Source organism: Bufo bufo, chromosome 1 (genome assembly GCF_905171765.1).
Source record: "Bufo bufo chromosome 1, aBufBuf1.1, whole genome shotgun sequence".
Lineage (NCBI taxonomy): Eukaryota > Metazoa > Chordata > Amphibia > Anura > Bufonidae > Bufo > Bufo bufo.
In genome coordinates this window covers 769,384,021-769,406,771 of record NC_053389.1, presented here as the reverse complement: position 1 = coordinate 769,406,771, position 22,751 = coordinate 769,384,021, and positions in this window count along the sequence as shown.

The following is a 22,751-nucleotide window of genomic DNA, read 5'->3' as shown; positions in this document are numbered from 1 at the left end:
AAAGGCTTTTTTTTGGAGATCCCATGACGTACCGGGCTCTCCATGGGTAAAGCTAGGAGGAGGCTTCTACCGAGCAGTGAGCCCAGTGACATCACCGGCACTGATGGGTGGGCTTTAGGGCTGCCCTAGCCTGTAAAACAGCTAAACCCAGTTCATCAGAGCTGGTGATCTCACCGAATACACTGCTGGGCAGAAGCCTCTGCCTAGCAGTATAATAATATAAACAAAAAAGCTGTGCGATACAGCCCAGGGTAAGGGGGAGCATCAGAGCATGAAATGCTCCAATGCTCATATCAGGGATGCCGGAGGGGTGAAAATGGGGGAATGTCCGGGTTCAACTCTGAACCCAGACAAACCCTTTACACCTTTCACTTCCAGAGATGTTTGGACATTTTGAACCTCCGGAAGCCAGGTAAATTTTTGCAGTTTTCACATGTACAAATAAAACCTAAATTAGGCTACTTTCACACTAGCGTTTTGGCTTTCCGTTTCTGAGATCCGTCATGGGCTCTCACAAACGGTCCAAAACGGATCAGTTTTGCCCTAATGCATTCTGAATGGAAAAGGATCTGATCAGAATGCATCAGTTTGCCTCTTGATCAGTCTCCATTCCGCTCTGGAGGCGGACACCAAAACGCTGCCTGCAGCGTTTTTTTGTCCGCCTAACGAAGCGGAGCCAAACGTCCTGACACACAATGTAAGTCAATGGGGACCGATCCGTTTTCTCTGACACAATAGAAAACGTCATGGCTATATAAGACATACGGTAATACAACCGGATTCCTTCATGACGGATGCATGAGGTTGTATTATTGTAACGGAAGCGTTTTTGCAGATCCATGATGGATCCGCAAAAAACGCTAATGTGAAAGTAGCCTTACTTATTTATCACGATTTTCTTTGGCCCGCAAAGTGCTGTTGACACAGGTTGTGAATGATGAAGGAGGATGCCTTGTAAGTACCATTCACCTGGAACCATTTTGCCTGCGAAGAAATGGTCTCGTGATCAAGAGTTTGCAGAGCAGCAGTTAGTACTCTGTCAACCTACAAATATCTGCTGAAACAGCCGGCAAAGACCACCAAATCCATTTTGCTTATATCAGTCATTGCAAATTGCTACTTGGCTTTCACCACTGCCACGAGGACAATTCTGAGGGGTCCTTTCTAATTATGAATATAAGAACCCGAATTGCTTGGGGGGATTATTTGAAGATGCTTGCCACATCAATTGCGCCACCACAGTTGGGGAAATGCCAAATCTCTTCAAAGGCTTTCTCAATGGTTTTCCATCCCCTTCAGGCCTTGACAGTAGCTATAAAAAAAATAAAAAATAAGTAAATATTGTTAATTCAAAATAAATGTTTAATTGTATTTTTTTTCATTTCAGACAATAGAAAAAAGATTTCTGAATATTAACAGCAACAATGTACCAAAGGAAAATGTATCTGCAGATATTCAAGACTCTAGAGCAGCGGTTCTCAACCTAGGGGTCGCGACCCCTTTGGGGGTCGATCGGCCCTTTCCGGGGGGTCGCCTGAGGCTTCCCATTGTTGGTCGCCCACACAACGGAAGGCCCCTTATCCTCGCGCACAGGAAGTGATGTCTTATCACTGCCTGTGCTTAAAGGAGCCTGACGCCTGTCTGCTGAGGTCCGAGTTTTTTCGTTAATGACACCGCCGCTGAGCACCACTGCCACCAATGATTTAATTGAGCCTGGCTGAGCCTGGCTAATTTTATTTTAATTATTTGGCTGAGCAAGGCATAATTTATTTGGGGGGACATGAAGCACCGCTGATTTATTTATTTGGGGGACCCTGAGCACTTCTAAATTTATTTATTTGCGGGACCCTGAGCACCATTGATTTATTTATTTATTGGGGGGGGGGACCTGAAGCACCGCTGATTTATTTATTTGGGGGACCCTGAGCACTTCTGATTTATTTATTTGGGGGACCCTGAGCACCATTGATTTATTTATTTGGGGGAACCTGATGCACCACTACTTTATTTATTTGGGGGTACCCTGAGCACCGCTGATTTATTTATTTGGGGGAGACCTGAAGCCCCGCTGATTTATTTATTTGGGGGACCCTGAGCACTTCTGATTTATTTATTTGGGGGACCCTGAGCACCATTGATTTATTTATTTGGGGGAAACCTGATGCACCACTGATTTATTTATTTGGGGGTACCCTGAGCACCGCTGATTTATTTATTTGGGGGAGACCTGAAGCCCCGCTGATTTATTTATTTGAGGGGTACCCTGAGCACCACTGATTTATTTTATTTTTGGGGGGGGGGGGGGGGGTACTGTGAGCACCACTGAGTTATTTATTTGAGGGGTACTGTGTGCACCACTGATTTATTTTTTAGGGGGTATTTGTTGTTTATTATTTATTTTAAAGTTATTTATTTGGTTTACAAATATTTTGTATTTATGCAAAAAGTTCTGTGGTTATGAATGAATACTTGTGTATTTGAATTAACATTTGGTGTATTGGTGTCTGTGCGTGTTTTTGGTGGGTCATCATAACAGTAGCAAAATTAGTTATGACGTAGCAAGGAAAAAAATTTAATGGTTGGGGGTCACCATGAGGAACTGTATTAAGGGGTCACGGCTTTAGAAAGGTTGAGAACCACTGCTCTAGAGGTAGTAGAAAAAGAAGAAAGTGCCAAAATGGAGCAACATTTTCTTCAGAAGGCTGTTAACATCGTGTGATGAAAATATGATGATTTGGACACTTTTGAACAGATTGTTGGACTGTTGTTAATGGACTGTTTCTTGAACAAAGAGGGTGATTTTGTCACGGATGGTGTACAGGAAACAAGACAATGCAATACAATAATGACTCACTGAATCCACAACTAAGGAACAAAAAGGAGACCCCTACATGAGACCTGCCACTCTCCCTAATTGCTCAGCCTATGCGAACACCCCAAAGGTTGATGGGCGCATATCCACGTACCTCGGCTATCTAATACCTGAAGACCCTACAATAGTGAGGGGACACGACCACCGGCTCCCTACACTAGACACGGAGGGAGTCAGGGTCACCTGAAAATCCAGCAGACAGAAAATCACAAATAAAGGAACAGCACTTATCTTGCAGAGGACTGGGAAATAGAAACAGCAAGCACACACACTCCAGGAAGTTGTATAAGCCGCAACCTAATGCATCATGGGGAGGAACTTAAAGGGAAGCAATCAGTCCAACTGCATGACAGCTGAGATAGACTAACGAGATGAGGAACTTAACCAAAACAAAGAAACTCAAGGAGGAGGATCTGGAAAGCTCCTGTCAAAGCTTCTCAACTGTCTGGTTGTGACAGTACCCCTCCCTCTACGAGTGGACTCCGGACACTCAGGGCCCACCTTCTCAGGATGGGACCTATGGAAAGCCCTGATGAGACGAGTGGCCTTAATGTCCGTCACTGGGACCCACATCCTCTCCTCAGGACCATAACCCTCCCAATGAACGAGGTACTGGAGGGAACCGCGGACAAGACGAGAATCCACAATCCTAGAGACCTGAAATTCAAGATTTCCATCAACCGTAATCGGAGGAGGAGGCAAAGGCGGGGGTACAATAGGTTAAACATAAGGTTTTAATAAGGACTTATAAAAAACATTATGGATCTTCCAAGTCTGAGGAAGATCAAGACGGTAGGCAACAGGATTGATGACAGACAGGATCTTGTAAGGCCCAATAAACCTAGGACCCAACTTCCAGGAGGGAACCTTCAATTTGATATTCTTGGTAGACAACCACACCAGATCACCAACATTCAGGTCCGGACCAGGCACACGTCTCTTATCTGCCACACGCTTATATCTCTCACTCATGCTCTTTAGATTATCCTGAATCTTTTGCCAAATAGATGACAAAGACGAGGAGAATCTGTCCTCATCAGGTAAACCAGAAGACCCCTCTACCGAGAAAGTCCCAAACTGCGGATGAAACCCATATGCACCAAAAAATGGTGACTTATCAGAGGACTCCTGACGACGGTTATTTAAAGCAAACTCAGCAAGGGACAAAAAAGAACACCAATCCTCCTTATTCTCCGCCACAAAACAGCGCAGATATGTCTCCAGATTCTGATTGACGCGCTCTGTCTGGCCATTCGACTGCGGGTGGAAAGCAGAAGAGAATGACAACCGAACCCCCAAGCGAGAACAGAAAGCCTTCCAGAATCTGGAAACAAACTGCGTGCCCCTATCAGAGACTATGTCTGAAGGAATACCATGCAATTTGACAATGTGGTCAATAAATGCCTGCGCCAGCGTCTTAGCATTGGGCTAACCAGGAAAAGGGATGAAATGCACCATTTTGCTAAAACGGTCCACCACCACCAGAATCACAGTCTTCCCCGAGGAACGAGGCAAGTCCGTTATGAAGTCCATGGACAGATGTGTCCAAGGACGGGAAGGAATGGGTAAGGGAAGGAGAGGACCTGATGGCCGTGAATGAGGGACTTTGGCACGAGCGCAAGTCTCGCAAGCTGCCACAAAACCCTCAACCGATTTACGAAGCGCAGGCCACCAGAATCTCCGAGCGATGAGATGCAGTGTGGCTCTTGCCCCCGGGTGCCCAGCAAGGACCGTATCGTGGTGTTCCTTAAAAATCTTGTGTCTCAAAGCGAGAGGAACAAACAACCTCCCAGGAGGACAAAGATCAGGAGCCTCTGGCTGGGCTGCCTGCACCTCTGCCTCCAATTCAGGAAAAAGAGCAGAGACCACCACACCTTCAGCCAAAATGGGACCTGGGTCTTCAAAATTCCCACCTCCCGGAAAACAGCGTGACAGGGCATCTGCCTTCACATTCTTAACCCCAGGGCGGACCGTGACAACAAAATTAAACCTTGAAAAGAACAAAGACCATCTGGCCTGTCTCGGGTTCAGACGCTTGGCTGACTCCAAGTAGGCCAGATTTTTATGGTCAGTAAACACGGTAATAGGGTGTCTGGCTCCCTCTAGCCAATGGCGCCATTCGTCAAAAGCCAACTTGATGGCCAACAATTCCCTATCTCCCACATCATAATTTCTCTCTGCGGAGGAGAGTTTCTTCGAGAAAAAGGCACATGGTTGCCATTTGGCAGGAGAGGAACCCTGAGACAAGACCGCACCCACCCCTACCTCAGAAGCATTAACCTCAACTATGAAGGGTAACGAAATATCAGGTTGTACCAGGATGGGAGCTGAAGCAAAACTCTCCTTGATATTAGAAAAGGCCTTACGCGCCTCTACCGACCAGGAAGAAAAATCTACCCCCTTTCTGGTCATATCAGTGAGTGGTTTAACAACAGAGGAATAATTCAAAATAAATTTCCTGTAATAATTGGCAAAGCTCAAAAAACGCATCAGCGCCTTCTGATTCTCAGGAAGCTCCCACTCAAGCACAGCGCGGACCTTCTCGGGATCCATGCGAAAACCAGAAGCGGAGAGAAGAAACCCCAGAAATTTCTGGAACCGCAAACACACATTTTTCCAGTTTCGCGTATAATTTATTCTCCCGCAGGATGAGCAAGACCTGACGTAAATGTTCCTTATGAGTCTTGAAATCAGGAGAAAAAATCAAAATGTCATCCAAATACACTAATACAAATTTTCCCATTAAATGATAAAAAATGCTGTTCACGAAATGCTGAAAAACGGCTGGGGCATTCATCAAACCAAAAGGCATAACCAAATTCTCAAAATGGCCCTCAGGGGTATTGAAAGCCGCCTTCCATTCGTCTCCTTCTCTGACCCTGACCAGGTTGTATGCCCCTCTTTGGTCTAATTTGGAAAAGACTTTAGCCCCAACAACCTGGTTAAACAGGTCCGGGATTAGAGGAAGCGGATAAGGGTCACGAATAGTGATACTGTTCAGCTCCCTGAAATCCAGACAAGGTCTTAAAGAACCATCTTTTTTCTTAACAAAGAAAAAAACAGCGGCAACAGGTGACTTCGAGGGTCGTATGTGTCCTTTTCTCAGACTCTCAGAGATATAAGCACGCATAGCGACCCTCTCAGGTTGGGAAAGATTGTATAAACGAGATTTAGGCAGCTTGGCGCCTGGGATGAGATTAATAGGGCAATCGTACTCCCTGTGCGGGGGCAAATCCTGAACTCCACTCTCAGAGAAGACATCCGAAAATTCAGAGAGGAAAGGTGGTACAGTCTTAGTAGAAACCTCAGAAACAGATGTCATGAGGCAATTCTCTCTGCAAAAGTCACTCCAACCATTTATTTGCCTCGCTTGCCAATCAATGGTGGGGTTATGTTTAGTGAGCCAGGGTAGCCCCAACACTAGAGGAGTAGGCAAACCGCTAAGGACGAAACATGACACATCCTCAACATGAGCATCACTCACAATTAAACGGATATTGTGAACTATGCCCTTTAATGATTTCTGAGAAAGTGGAGCGGAATCAATAGCAAAAACAGGAATATCCTTTCCCAAAGTGCATACCTGGAAACCATGAGTTATTGCAAATTGATTATCAATGAGATTGACAGCTGCTCCACTATCCACAAAAATCTCACAAAAAATGCTCTTGCTCTCTATCGCCACCCTAGCAGGCAGGACAAAACGGGAACTACAAGCAAACGGAAAACCTTCAATTTCCGCCTCAACCCTGCCAATAGTAACAGACGGAACATTTTTAAAAGATTTTTTCCTTTTTGTTTCTTTATTACTCCCAGAAGACTGCCTGAATCTCCTAGAGGGACAAACATTTGCCAAATGATTTATACCTCCACAACAAAAACAAACCCTCCCATGCGGGCTGAATCTTCTATTGTCAGAGGCAATCAACCCCAGCTGCATGGGCTCCTGCTCAGAAGGGGCTGACAGCGACTGAGACCCCTGCGCACAGAAAGAGACCGCTGCACTGTCCCGGGACTGAGTATGACAGGAAGGAGAGATCTCTCCTCTCTCTCTAAGACGCCTGTCAATACGAACGGCCTGAGACATAGCAGAATCCAAGGAGGTAGGTCTCTCATGAAAGGCAAATGCATCTTTCAATCCCTCTGAAAGACCATGGCAAAATTGACTTCGGAGTGCAGCATCATTCCAACCAGTATCAGCTGCCCATCTCCGAAATTCTGAGCAGTATATCTCTGCGGATTGTTTACCCTGGCATAACAGACGTAGTCTAGACTCAGCCAGAGCAATACGATCCGGATCATCATATATCTGACCCAGGGCTAAAAAGAATTCATCCACTGAACGGAGGGGCCGTGCCCCCTCCGGCAGCGAAAAGGCCCAGGATTGAGCGTTACCCCTGAGCAGCGATATAATGATCCCCACCCTCCGTTCTTCATCACCAGAGGAATGGGGAAGAAGGCGAAAATGGAGTTTGCAAGCCTCTCTAAAACGCACAAAATACTCACTACCCCCGGAGAACGTATCCGGGAGCGAGATCTTAGGCTCAGAACAAACTCCATGAACGCAAGCTGAACCGGTCACTTGAAACTGAGAAAAAGTCTTACGGAGATCAGCTACCTCCAATGAAAGACCCTGGAAGCGCTCAGCCAAAAGTGAAACCGGATCCATGCTTGAGACGGTTTTGGCAGCTTATAATGTCACGGATGGTGTACAGGAAACAAGACAATGCAATACAGTAATGACTCACTGGATCCACAACTAAGGAACAAAAAGGAGACCCCTACATGAGACCTGCCACTCTCCCTAATTGCTCAGCCTATGCGAACACCCCAAAGGTTGATGGGCGCATATCCACGTACCTCGGCTATCTAATACCTGAAGACCCTACAATAGTGAGGGGACACGACCACCGACTCCCTACACTAGACACGGAGGGAGTCAGGGTCACCTGAAAATCCAGCAGACAGAAAATCACAAATAAAGGAACAGCACTTATCTTGCAGAGGACTGGGAAATAGAAACAGCAAGCACACACACTCCAGGAAGTTGTATAAGCCGCAACCTAATGCATCATGGGGAGGAACTTAAAGGGAAGCAATCAGTCCAACTGCATGACAGCTGAGATAGACTAACGAGATGAGGAACTCAACCAAAACAAAGAAACTCAAGGAGGAGTATCTGGAAAGCTCCTGTCAAAGCTTCTCAACTGTCTGGTTGTGACAGATTTATCATGACATCCCCCCTACACTAGTTTCCTGGCAAAAAAAAAGTCGCAAACCTCGTGTTTGCGTCTTTTTGAATGCCATTGAAACAACATTTTGTTGTAATTGGTGTTTGTAGACCGCCCTCCACTTTCTGAAAAGGGGCGAGAATGGGGCTAGCAGTCTTGGCTAATTTACCTTCTTTTATTGGATTCAGTGAAGGCTGAAATCTATGGCAGCTGCTATGAGCTGCTGTGTATATTAGTTTAGGAGCATGGACTGCCAGAGGGTGCACCTAATTTATGACGAGGCCTGCACCTCACCATAAATTAAAGGGGTATTCCGGTTCCCTTAATTTTGGTCTGCTTAGAAACCATTGTGCAGGTTTTACAAATGTCTAATATACTGTGATAAAATTTTTGCACTCTTCTCTAATAATATCTACTTACTTCTTAGTCTCCCCATGCCCAGGGCCGGTGCAAGGATTTTTGCCGCCCTAGGCAAGATAAAAATTGCCCCCCCCCCCCCCTCTTTATCAGATGATCTGCCCACATCACATATGTTCCACCTCTTTCTCAGCATTTAAATTAAAATAACTGCTATGTTTCCCTTAGGGTTAATCCAGCTTCTTGTAGCCGTCTCCCTGACAGCCGCTAGAGGTGCTTCCGTGATTCTCACTGTGAAAATTACAGTGGGAAGACGCGGAACATACAGGGAGTGCAGAATTATTAGGCAAGTTGTATTTTTGAGGATTAATTTTATTATTGAACAACAACCATGTTCTCAATGAACCCAAAAAACTCATTAATATCAAAGCTGAATATTTTTGGAAGTAGTTTTTAGTTTTTTTTTAGTTTTAGCTATTTTAGGGGGATATCTGTGTGTGCAGGTGACTATTACTGTGCATAATTATTAGGCAACTTAACAAAAAACCAATATATACCCATTTCAATTATTTATTTTTACCAGTGAACCCAATATAACATCTCAACATTCACAAATATACATTTCTGACATTCAAAGACAAAACAAAAACAAATCAGTGACCAATATAGCCACCTTTCTTTGCAAGGACACTCAAAAGCCTGCCATCCATGGATTCTGTCAGTGTTTTGATCTGTTCACCATCAACATTGCGTGCAGCAGCAACCACAGCCTCCCAGACACTGTTCAGAGAGGTGTACTGTTTTCCCTCCTTGTAAATCTCACATTTGATGATGGACCACAGGTTCTCAATGGGGTTCAGATCAGATGAACAAGGAGGCCATGTCATTAGATTTTCTTCTTTTATACCCTTTCTTGCCAGCCACGCTGTGGAGTACTTGGACGCGTGTGATGGAGCATTGTCCTGCATGAAAATCATGTTTTTCTTGAAGGATGCAGACTTCTTCCTGTACCACTGCTTGAAGAAGGTGTCTTCCAGAAACTGGCAGTAGGACTGGGAGTTGAGCTTGACTCCATCCTCAACCCGAAAAGGCCCCACAAGCTCATCTTTGACGATACCAGCCCAAACCAGTACTCCACCTCCACCTTGCTGGCGTCTGAGTCGGACTGGAGCTCTCTGCCCTTTACCAATCCAGCCACGGGCCCATCCATCTGGCCCATCAAGACTCACTCTCATTTCATGAGTCCATAAAACCTTAGAAAAATCAGTCTTGAGATATTTCTTGGCCCAGTCTTGACGTTTCAGCTTTTGTGTCTTGTTCAGTGGTGGTCGTCTTTCAGCCTTTCTTACCTTGGCCATGTCTCTGAGTATTGCACACCTTGTGCTTTTGGGCACCCCAGTGATGTTGCAGCTCTGAAATATGGCCAAACTGGTGGCAAGTGGCATCTTGGCAGCTGCACGCTTGACTTTTCTCAGTTCATGGGCAGTTATTTTGCGCCTTGGCTTTTCCACACGCTTCTTGCGACCCTGTTGACTATTTTGAATGAAACGCTTGATTGTTCGATGATCACGCTTCAGAAGCTTTGCAATTTTAAGAGTGCTGCATCCCTCTGCAAGATATCTCACTATTTTTGACTTTTCTGAGCCTGTCAAGTCCTTCTTTTGACCCATTTTGCCAAAGGAAAGTAAGTTGCCTAATAATTATGCACACCTAATGTAGGGTGTTGATGTCATTAGACCACACCCCTTCTCATTACAGAGATGCACATCACCTAATATGCTTAATTGGTAGTAGGCTTTCGAGCCTATACAGCTTAGAGTAAGACAACATGCATAAAGAGGATGATGTGGTCAAAATACTCATTTGCCTAATAATTCTGCACTCCCTGTAGTTTTGAATGCGTGCGCATGCGCAGCTGAGAGGAGGATCGGGGAGAAGAGTTCCCAGTGCCGGCGCTGGAGAAAGGTAAGTGGCTGAAGGGGTTTTAACCCCTTCAGCCCAGTGGGAGGGGGACACGAGGGTGCCCCACTCCTAACAAAAATGAGTTTGTTTACCTGGCACTATAGTGCTCCTTTACACCAGTACTGCACAGTGTCTGTTCTCTGCAGGAACAGGCTATAGACACCAGTACCACTACATTAACTGTACTGGTTCTGGGACTATAGTGTCCTTTTAATTTGAGGTAAATTAGTTTCCAATTTAGTATTAATAACTAAACACATAAATAATAAACATATTGCATTGTCTACTTACCACCAGGACAATAAGATGATCTGCTCTCTGGCTGCAGTCTGGCTTTGGGGACTCCCTTGTCACTCTCTTCTCCCCCCCTCCCTTGTCACTCTCTTCTCCCCCCTTCCCCTCCCTTGTCACTCTCTTCTCCCCCTCCCTCGTCACTCTCTTCTCCCCCTCCCTCGTCACTCTCTTCTCCCCCCCTCCCTTGTCACTCTCATTCCCCCCCTCCTTTGTCACTCTCATTCTCCCCCTCCTTTGTCACTCTCATTCTCCCCCTCCTTTGTCACTCTCATTCCCCCCCTCCTTTGTCACTCTCATCCCCCCTCCTTTGTCACTCTCATTCCCCCCCTCCCTTGTCACTCTCATTCCCCCCTCCCTTGTCACTCTCATCCCCCCCACTCCCTTGTCACTCTTATCCCCCCTCCCTTGTCACTCTCTTTCTCACCCCGCCCCTTGTCACTCTCTCCCCCTCCCTTGTCACTCTTATTCCCCCCTCCCTTGTCACTCTCATTCCCCCCTCCCTTGTCACTCTCATTCCACCCCTCCCTTGTCACTCTCATTCCCCCTCTCCTTTGTCACTCTCATTCCCCTTCACCTCCCTTGTTACTCTCATTCCCCCCCCCACCTCCCTTGTTACTCTCATTCCCCCCTCCTTTGTCACTCTCATTCCCCCCGTCCCTTGTCACTCTCATTCCCCCCTCCCTTGTCACTCTCATTCCCCCCTCCCTTGTCACTCTCATTCCACCCCTCCCTTGTCACTCTCATTCCCCCCCCTCCCTTGTGGCTCTCATTCCCCCCTCCTTTGTCACTCTCATTCCCCCCTCCTTTGTCACTCTCATTCCCCCCCTCCTTTGTCACTCTCATTCCCCCCCTCCTTTGTCACTCTCATTCCCCCCCTCCCTTGTCACTCTCATTCCCCCCCCTCCCTTGTCACTCTCATCCCTTCCACTCCCTTGTCACTCTTATCCCCCCTCCCTTGTCACTCTCATTTCCCCCCCTCCCTTGTCACTCTCATTCCCCCTCTCCTTTGTCACTCTCATTCCCCCCCACCTCCCTTGTTACTCTCATTTCCCCCCCTCCTTTGTCACTCTCATTCCCCCCGTCCCTTGTCACTCTCATTCCCCCCCTCCCTTGTCACTCTCATTTTCCCCCAACACTAAGTGAGCACTTCCTGTCAGTCCGGCCGGGTACAGGAAACAAAAGCTCCTGTACCGCGGACCGAACAGAGCTCGGCCACGCTACATTAGAGGCGCCTCCCTACTGTCAGTCCCTCTCTTCAGGCTGCGCACGGGCGGTGCACATACATAGACGCGCCAGCCCGGGCAGTGCGGCAGCCGCCCGATGCGGGGGAGGGCCCGCCGCCGTACTTTAAAAAAAAACCTGCGTCAGGACCGGCCCGGCCGCCACTTAACCAATGCTTTTTTTTTTAAACCGCACGGGGTCAGCGCCCCCTGCTAAATTGCGCCCTAGGCGGCTGCCTAGGTCGCCTTACAGGTGGCGCCGGCCCTGCCCCTGCCTTGTTTACACTCCTGCATGCCTTAGTTACGACCTGTCTGCTCTCTCCTGCTGCTGGTCGATCATGCTCAGTTTCTCTGCTCTGTGTCTAGTCTCTTGCCCCTGTGAGCAGCTGTGGTCAGAACTATGAATAAGCGAACTTGTGTTTTCAAGTTCGGCGTACGAGGTTCGGGTTCTGGTTATCTAAGAATTCCGTTATGGATTCCGCTACCATGGACCATAAGTTATGGTCTATGGTAGCGGAATCCATAATGGAATTCTTAGATAACGCCAACCCAAACCTTGTACTCCGAACTTGAAAACACAAGTTCGCTTATCTCTAGTCAGAACTTCTCTGCTCTAAACTTCCTGTCTGCTGAGAGATGGAGCTGTCAGCTGGTTCCTCAGAGCATGTAAGAGAGCTGTGCTCTACATCACCTGAAGTTGACTTTCTGAATATCCCTGACATGTAGCAGTAAACTGAGGTTTGGCTGTAGATTTGTATGTTTCTTTTTTCAGCTTGCCTGTGTAGATCTTGCTCAGTGTCAATTGATCTTTCCCTATCTGCTTCATCTGTTGCTGTTTCAAACTGCTCCTTTTACATAGCTGTCTATCTGTATTTGTCTGTTTCTGTATTTTTGTGTGTCTGTCAATCTGTCTTACGCTGGATGCGCTTCTTCATAACTTCGGCGATCTACCACCAGAGATGGGGCTTTATTAAGACTGGCATGCCCCAGAGTCACTTCAGAGGCTGAAATGTATCAGGCTAGTTTAAAGGGACTCTGACAGGCCCAATAAGCATAATTATCTATATATATGCATGCACAGGTCTTCTAATGTGTATTAAAAACATATAAGTATAACCCCTGTCCACCTTATAAATACAGCAAACTCATGTTTTATAACCTGATGTAATTGCTCTTCTTTCTGCCCAAGGGGCGGCGTTTCAGATTCACTTCTGCCCAGCCAGCCGCGCCCCAACCGCCGTTTTGAAGCGCCGCCCAGCTCATCAATATTCACTTCGCTGGGCGGCTTCTGTGTGCTGGTTAATTGTGCCCGGCGCAGGCGCAGAACAGAGAGGCTGAAACGGCCTCAAAGAAGCAGAGGGGACGCAGGCGCGATGTGATCCCGGCGAGTGAGGGTGCCGGGTGCATGCGCAGAAGCTGAAAGTGAGTCCGATGCCCATAGCTTTCTATTGGGCATGCGCGGGATCTCGGAACGTCAGGGACAGCAGAAGCCGCCCAGCGAAGTGAATATTGATGAGCTGGGCGGCGCTTCAAAACGGCGGTTGGGGCGCGGCTGGCTGGGCAGAAGTGAAGCTGAAACGCCGCCCCTTGGGCAGAAAGAAGAACTATTACATCAGGTCGCAAAGCAATAACTTCGGCTCATCGGAGCCAATACATTCTAACACTGTACGGAGCTCCTGCTCCGTACAGTATTAGAACGAAGTTTTATGCGAATCGACTTCGGAAGTTTCATCCGAAGTCGATTCGCTCATCCCTAGTGAGCATGGCTTATTTTCTTGTATCCCAATTTCAAGGGTTTTTTCTGGACTTTCCAGACCTATCCTCGCTGGATAGATCAGCAGTTTCAGATCAATGTGGGTCCAACACCCGGCAACCGCAGAGATCAGCTGTTTCAGGCTGTTGCTGAAAAGTATACAGCAGATGGAAGCAGATGTTTCTGGCTCCTGGACACTGCAGCTCAGCTCCCATTCACTTGAGCAGCAGTACCTGGCACGGCCAGTATATACTTTATGGTGTGGTGGCTGCCCAAAACAGCTACAGTAACCTCATGAGGATAGGTCATCAATATCTACATCCTGGAAAACTCCTTTAATTTTGTACCACATTCATTTTGAATGACCCCCATTTCTCAGTTCTATTGTTTGCATGTGAAATGCTTTTATTAGTTTTCAGATAAAACCATTCACCATTTCACCAACCTAAACCATATGTAAAGAGGTATTCAAAACAGGGGACCAGGGACCGATTGGGAACTAAAAGTGGTCCTGGAAATAAAATGCAAAAGTGGCCCCATGTTGTAGGTAGGTCCAAACTGACAGAAGGAAGGGCAACATAATTAGGGGGGGCCAGCAATACCATAGTGCAGAGCAACAGTAATGGTCACTTCGCAGTGTTCACCAACAAACACATGCGGGCTGCCATCTTGACTCACCCGTCCGGCGATGCACAGGTAAGCTCTTACCTGTGCCTTTGCCGGGAGCCGTCTGAAATCAAATGCAGTCACTGGGAGCAGGCAGTTCCGAGAACAGCCCGAAGAAGGCCCCCGGCGGCTGTTCTCGGAACTGCCTGCTCCCGGTGACCACATTTGATTTCAGACCGGCTCCCGGCACAGGGCTTACCTGTGCATCGCCGGATGGGTGAGTCAAGATGGCAGCCCGCATGTGTTCGTTGGCGAACACTGCAAACTGACCATCACTGCAGAGCAGTACACTGCCCCAGCAGAACCAAATACCACAGTGCAGCACAATATACTGCCCCAGCAGAACCAAATACCACAGTGCAGCACAATATACTGCCCCAGCAGAACCAAATACCACAGTGCAGGACAATATACTGCCTCATTAGAACCAAATACCACAGTGCAGTACAATATACTGCCCCAGCAGAACCAAATACCACAGTGCAGCACAATATACTGCCCCAGCAGAACCAAATACCACAGTGCAGCACAATATACTGCCCCAGCAGAACCAAATACCACAGTGCAACACAATATACTACCCCAGCAGAACCAAATACCACAGTGCAGCACAATATACTGCCCCAGCAGAGTCAAATACCACAGTGCAGCACAATATACTGCCCCAGGAGAACCACATATCACAGTGCGTCACAATATACTGCCCCAGCAGAGCCAAATACCACAGTGCAGCACAATATACTGCCCCAGCAGAGCCAAATACCACAGTGCAGCACAATATACTACCCCAGCAGAGCCAAATACCACAGTGCAGCACAATATACTGCCCCAGCAGAACCAAATACCACAGTGCAGCACAATATACTGCCCCAGCAGAACCAAATACCACAGTGCAGCACAATATACTGCCCCAGCAGAACCAAATACCACAGTGCAACACAATATACTACCCCAGCAGAACCAAATACCACAGTGCAGCACAATATACTGCCCCAGCAGAGTCAAATACCACAGTGCAGCACAATATACTGCCCCAGGAGAACCACATACCACAGTGCGTCACAATATACTGCCCCAGCAGAGCCAAATACCACAGTGCAGCACAATATACTGCCCCAGCAGAGCCAAATACCACAGTGCAGCACAATATACTACCCCAGCAGAGCCAAATACCACAGTGCAGCACAATATACTGCCCCAGCAGAACCAAATACCACAGTGCAGCACAATATACTGCCCCAGCAGAACCAAATACCACAGTGCAGCACAATATACTGCCCCAGCAGAACCAACTACCACAGTGCAGCACAATATACTGCCCCAGCAGAACCAAATACCACAGTGCAACACAATATACTGCCCCAGAAGAACCAAATACTACAGTGCAGCACAATATACTGCCCCAGCAGAGTCAAATACCACAGTGCGTCACAATATACTGCCCCAGCATAGCCAAATACCACAGTGCAGCACAATATATTGCCCCAGCAGAGCCAAATACCACAGTGCAGCACAATATACTACCCCAGCAGAGCCAAATACCACAGTGCAGCACAATATACTGCCCCAGCAGAACCAAATACCACAGTGCAGCACAATATACTGCCCCAGCAGAACCAAATACCACAGTGCAGCACAATATACTGCCCCAAGAGAACCAAATACCACAGTGATGAATTATATACTGCCCCAGCAGAACCAAATACCACAGTGCAGCACAATATACTGCCCCAGCAGAACCAAATACCACAGTGCAGCACAATATACTGCCCCAGCAGAACCAAATACCACAGTGCAGCACAATATACTGCCCCAGCAGAACCAAATACCACAGTACAGCACAATATACTGCCCCAGCAGAACTAAATACCACAGTGCAGTACAATATACTGCCACCTGCTGTGCAGTATTTAACTGTATCGCTGTCCTGAGGACATTAATACAGTTGAGTTCAGGAGGGCACCTGCCCCTGTTGGCCCGGTGCTTAGGAAAGAATTGGATCATTATGTACCTGGCTGGCAGCCGTGAGGAGGGCCTGTGTTGCCCTCCTAGGCATCAGCCCACCAGGAAATTTCGCTGTAGAGTCTATGGCCAATCCGCACCTGCAGGGGAATTGCTATCTCTGGCAGGGGTACTAATGAATTTAGACACCAAATAAACCTACATTTGTTTTTTTAGCTTTATTAGCAGAGACCTACAACATAAAAACATTGAAGGAAAGATAAAATGTGAACTGGCGGCGTACAGGAAGAGATCTTGTAAAAAGATTACAGACATCTGTCTTCTGTATTACACGTCACGGGGTTTGGACAGAGAACTACATATGGAAGCTGAAAACAAACACGTGGAGTTCTTCTCCGTCACAGACTTCTGCTCTTGCCGGTTCCAGTTTCCAGCTGGCCGGGTCCTTGTGAACAATGGAGAAGGGATTTTCACTGAGGATATACCAGGGCTGCCAGATTTCTCCGTATGGTAGACCAACATTTTACGGCTAGGCCTGGAATTCCAATCAACAGCGGTGGCTTCCGTCATTCTGGGTTATCATGTAAACATGTTTTTTTAGATGCCGGGAATGTGTGGGATCGGTAGGAAAACGGTGACAAATGAGGTGTCAAGGTCAATAGGTTGCTCAACCTACAAGTGAATGGATATTCTTATTAATTCCATTACTAATACAGATTAAAAAAAAAAAATGGAGAAATTAAAATCATAATCAGGAGGGATGTGGTTTGACCATGATGGGGAACAGATGCAGTCATGTGGTGGCTACATATCAGATGAGGGATGGCTCATTATGGCTGAAATTCCAGCTTCAAAAGGTGGCGCAAACCACTTATCCCGACTGTGGCCTCTAGACACGTAAAAAGGAACCTGAAAATCTTGTGAAATATATAACAACAACATGGGGAAGAATGATGAAACTGTCTAAAAGAAAGAAATGTCTTTATTGACCGTAGCAATCAATCACAGTGCAGCTTTCATTTTACCAGAGAAGTTTAGGAAATGAAAGCTGCTCTGTGATTGGTTGCTAAAGGCCAGAACAGTTTTAGAAATCTGCTCCACAATTATGTATAATTGACCCCGAGAACGTCAGAAGTGTTGTGCAGTCATATAAAAGTATATGAACATAATGATATATTCACCAAACAACTCACTAATAATAAAGTCATTTTAGTTTTGGATTCCACTTCCGCTTTTGACCTGGGGGGGCGTCACAAGTAGCAACAACTATCAGGCGTACAACAAAGATGAGGCAAGGCGTTCCATCTGGCGATCATGTGACCTCCTACATGACAAAATAACGTGGTCTCAAAAAGCAGGAAATTCTCCGCCCCGTATGCAGTTGTGCATCTATATTTGGGGGAGGTGATCCTGCATATGTAGTCCGTTGCTAATGGCGATCCCCAGCAAAAAAAAATCATGCAATGGAGGATGCCCACAGCAGACCACGAGTGCCACAAAAACATCCTACACCAGATAACAAAATGTGTGGATGTAATTGACTATATGAAATAAACTTTTACACGAATAGGAGCACTACTGTGGTGGATGCAATCAACTAAATCTGACTAAACCCTCACATTGATGTTAAAATGAGACTTTAGCTAATATATCCTTATATGGAGCCCGCGCACCACGTCAAGGTATCTCAGATGGCACGGGTCCTAACGCTAACCTACCTGTGCCATATGGGCAGTACCAGGGGCCAGTGGGCGAATTACAGGAGCGTAAGGTCTGACTCACAGCAAACAGCTCCCAGTTACCTCCAGTGTGAAACCACACATACAATGGTAGGAGGGCGGAGGCTGTGAGTCCCACCCAAGGCTCTGACTGATATGAATCAGACCTCACAGGTGCACCGAATACTGCTTATAGATGAAAATCAAGGCACGTTCAAATTTGGAGTTTATACACCTCCAGACATACATATACAAACTACATGACAAAATAACGTGGTCTCAAAAAGCAGGTGAGGGTTTAGTCAGATTTTGTTGATTGCATCCACCACAGTAGTGCTCCTATTCGTGTAAAAATCATGTGACCTCCCCCACTGTAGCCCTGCCCCTTAGACGGAGCATGGACGTCCTTTAAAAAGCAGTCAGCAGATTTGTCCCTATGACACTGGCTGACCTGTTACATGTGCGCTTGGCAGCTGAAGACATCTGTGTTGGTCCCATCTTCATATGTGTCTACATTGCTGAAAAACATGATGTTTTAATATATGTAAATGAGCCTCTAGGAGCAACGGGGGCGTTACCATTACACCAAGAAGCGCTGTTTTCTTTGTAAATGTCGAGCCCTCTGCACTTTGATTGACAGGGCCAGGCAGGCATGATGACATTTTCACTACCTGGCCTTGTCAATGGAAGTGGACAGGGCAAAGAGAGCTGAGCCTCTGAGTGTAACTGCAGTCTTCCACTACGTGACCGTGGGCACTGCAAACTAGTTTGATTGTGTTTTATTGTCATATATTATGCCTGTATGCTGTAATTCATCTCATGTCATATTCTCCCATGTAACAATGTGATGCTTCATGTAAGATCCTTTACACAGGCCTAGTTAGGGTGCACTACACTAGTTTCTCCACAAGATGGGGCAGTGTCATAGTGTATAAATAGCTTAGCTCAGGCCCAAGTTAGGCAGGTTCAGATCAGTTTAGACAGAGAGCAGCCATGAAGTAGCTGCTTACTGGAGGGAGGCCTCCTGCCTCTCTGCTCTCTTCCTGTTGGCTCTATGCAGCCAGCCAGAACCGCAGGGGCAACACGTGAGGTGCACGGGGGACCGATGAGGGGCCAAATAACAACACAGTTCATCAGTTTACTCACGGTTAGCAGAAAGCCTCCCTGGGCCAGCAGCACAGTGTTGAGGTGGACAGCACGAAATCCTCCGGGGTACGCTCTGTGATAGGGAAGCATCAGCCAAGATGGAGGTTGAGGTGCCCTTGATGTTAGGGGTGCTTAGGGTGCTTGTTGCGGCTGAGTTCCTTGATGGTTTTTGTCGTGACGCCAGTACTGTTAATGGTGGTACAACCAGTAGTAGTAATAATGAGGTAGACAGTGGCAGGATACAACTCATAGCTTTTACTGATGATGGTTCCAGTTGCAGCTTGTACATCAAATAGAATACAGTCCTTTGCAAGTTAAAGGAATCCTGCTGATCCACTGCTAATAGGTTTGGCTGGGTTTAGCTTAGCCTGAAGGTTCAGTATCAGTGTAATTTGGTGAGGTTGCCGGTGGCTATAGTATCCTTCACCTGGATACCTAAAGGTCTTTTATGCCTGGATTGTGGCTTTTATCCTTTGAATGTTAATCTTTTCTTTCTTTTGTCCCTTCCTGGACTAAACATTTATCTGAGCAGAAGTGCTAGATCTGCATTCTCTCAAACTCAGCAGGCTGACTTCTGATCACTGACCTGTCTATTCTCCTCTGACTAAACCCCCCCAACTCACTAGGCCTGACCTAGGTATTTATATGACCTACCGTAAGTGCTATCCCCATCTAGTGGTGGGATGTATAAATTACACCAGACCAGCCTATGAACAGGGACACAACAGGTGCTGTAGTACAAAATAGCATGCAGTATGATAATACAGTTTTAAAGTTATTTTGCAGTTCCCACGTGTCCTGAGTGGGACGCTGCATCCACAGCCCAGGGTTAAAAGCCACAAGATTCCACCCAGAGGTGAGAAGTCCACTTCTACAGCACACTCTTCCGAGGTGACCAGTTTCCAGCTAATAAAGCAAGTATTCAAGGGGATTTTTATATTGTCTTAAAATCAAAGGATAGCAGACGTCCATACTTAAGGGCTTCCTAGGCACCTTTGCAAGCAGGTGTAGGACACAGCTTCCGGCATCCACACCTTCCAGTTTAAAGCCTGAGGACAGATAGGCCATCTGTCAGAAAACACTGAAAAATAGAAGTTCAAGGTATTCAGCAAACCACCTTCATTCAGGTTAGGATCAGGCGAGAGTTTTTACCAGCCAAAGACTTTTATTTCTTCAAAGCCTAGTCTGAAGCAGTAGCTTTCTTACATATATATATATATATAGGACTAAGAGCCTGTTTCTTCTGAGGACTTACATTTCCCTACCTCTGTATGCATGAGACTGTATTTTATACTGGGATGTACCAAAGACCAGTGGCGTAGGGATCGCCATAGCAACCATAGCTAATCTTACTGTCTCCTAAAGTACCTGATACTGGCACCTGATGTGTCTGTGATTCAAACCCACAACCTCCAATGTATCAGTGGCAAAGCATTTACCCACACAGCCATATAGGCTGCATTACAACTGATTGAAAAAATATGAGACTTCTACTGTTATAGCTGGCTAAGTGTACATCTATACACATGACAGCTGCTCATATATAGAGTACAGTACAGAGCAATACAACGTCACATACCTCTTACATCCAGTGATGTGTTGTCTGACATCATCTTTCCTCATCTTCTTCTTTCAGACCAGACCACCATGATGATTTCTTTCAACCATCTCTTGTCTCTGCAGAGTTGACAAACAGAAACCTTAGTTTCGTACTTTTTCATCATCCTCCCCACCTTCTTAACACCCCATCCTGCCAAACCCAATACTCTGCCCGCTGTTCTGCTCAATATTATACTGCAGAAACACTGACCCTGAAAATACTAGTACCATGCAGATAGTGTCCTCTTCAATAATTATTAGCACACAGTGCCTAAACAATAACTGCACCCAGGAAATAGTGTCCCTGACACTAATAATGTAAACATAATGTCCCTCTAAAATATTTATGCTAAGGAATAGTAATAATTCTCTGCCAGAGTGCACTTAGTGTTAACAGTGTACACAAAAGTAATAATGCCCCCATTGTGCCCATACTAGTAATCATGTTCCCCGTAGTCCCCTAGTAGTAATGGTTTTCCTCTAATTAATGCCAGCAGGAAAAGGCCTCCTAAAGTGTGCCAGTACAAAAACACCCTCTTATATTGTGTGCCACTCCAAAAAATACCCCCTTATAATGTGCGCCAGTACAATACCCCCTTACAATGGGCATCAGTACAAAAATACCCCTTTATAATGTGTGCCAGTACAAAAAATATCCCTTTGTAATGTACGCCACTACAAAAATACCCCTTTATAATGTGTGCCAGCAACTAGCTATACTCTGGAGAGGCGTGTCTAAGAAACTACCTGGTTTTCACTAGAGCCTCTGGAGGTGAGGATAGACTTGATCCGTTAGGGTAGTTGCCAGGGGCTACTCCAGAGCAATCCCCGAGTCAGTGGCAGCTGGTCCAGGCGGACCAGGAGATACCTGAGTAGGTACCAGAAGTACAAGCGTAGTCAGGCAGGCAGAGACATTACCAGGAGCAACGGTGCAGGACCAAAGGATAAGGCAGAGATGTGGTCAGACAGGCAATAGGTCAGGGCAGGCGGCACAGGTACAGGTCAGGCAATCCGGGTCGGCAACAGGAGAGTCAAAGCAAGCAGGCAGGGATCAGACGATAAGCAGAGTCCAGGAATACAAGTGGTTATCAGCCTGGACTTTGCTTATTGTCTGATCCCTGCCTGTTGTCACGAGGGTGTCTAGAACCTCGCCTGACTCCGTTATACCCGGGGTCAGGAAGTCGCAGCGGTTGGCTGCGCGCTCTATGTAAGATAGGGCTGTTTCCTTATGGTAGCTTTCTGGGTTTGCTTTGCAAACCCTTTTGGCTCACTCAGGGATCCGTAGCTCCTTCTCCTCAGCTGTTCCTTGTCCAGCACTCCCAACCTCCTTATATTCCCCTCTCACACTTCTCTGGTTGCCAGATATAGAGCTTCCTGCCTGGACATCTATTCTGACCCTCTGGAGCTGTGTTGCTGCGTTCTCTGGTAGTTGATCCAGAACGCTACCCTCCGGATCCCTGTTGGACCTTTGTGGTCTGCTGTGGTCGCCCACCTGGGTGTATGTGTTTGTCTGTATTGTCTGTCCTCTCCCTGGTGTTTCCCTCTTAGTGTCCGTGGTGCGGACTAGCGATCCCACCGGCCCGTTCACTATCTAGGGCTCATTTTAGGGAAAGCCAGGGTTTAGGCACGTGATCGCCGCACGGGTGAGGAACCCGTCTAGGGACGTCAGGGCAGTCAGGTGCCAGCCGCAAGGTGAGTCAGGGGTCACCACCTTTCCCTCTCCCTTGGTCAGGGCTTTCCCTTTTCCCTCGCTGTGCGTGTCGCCGGTCATTACACCTGCTTGCTTTTTCTCTCCTGTTGCCTGACCTGTACCTGTGCCGCCTTTAGCAAAAGTCAAGGACCTTGACACTGAGGCATCTGGGAAAGTGGTGGAACCATTTAAGTACATGCAGGAGAGCCAGGGTTGATCAGTGAGGTCACCTGACCTAACCCAGCCTGCCCAGGGAATTATGCGTGCTGCCCCTAGAGCAG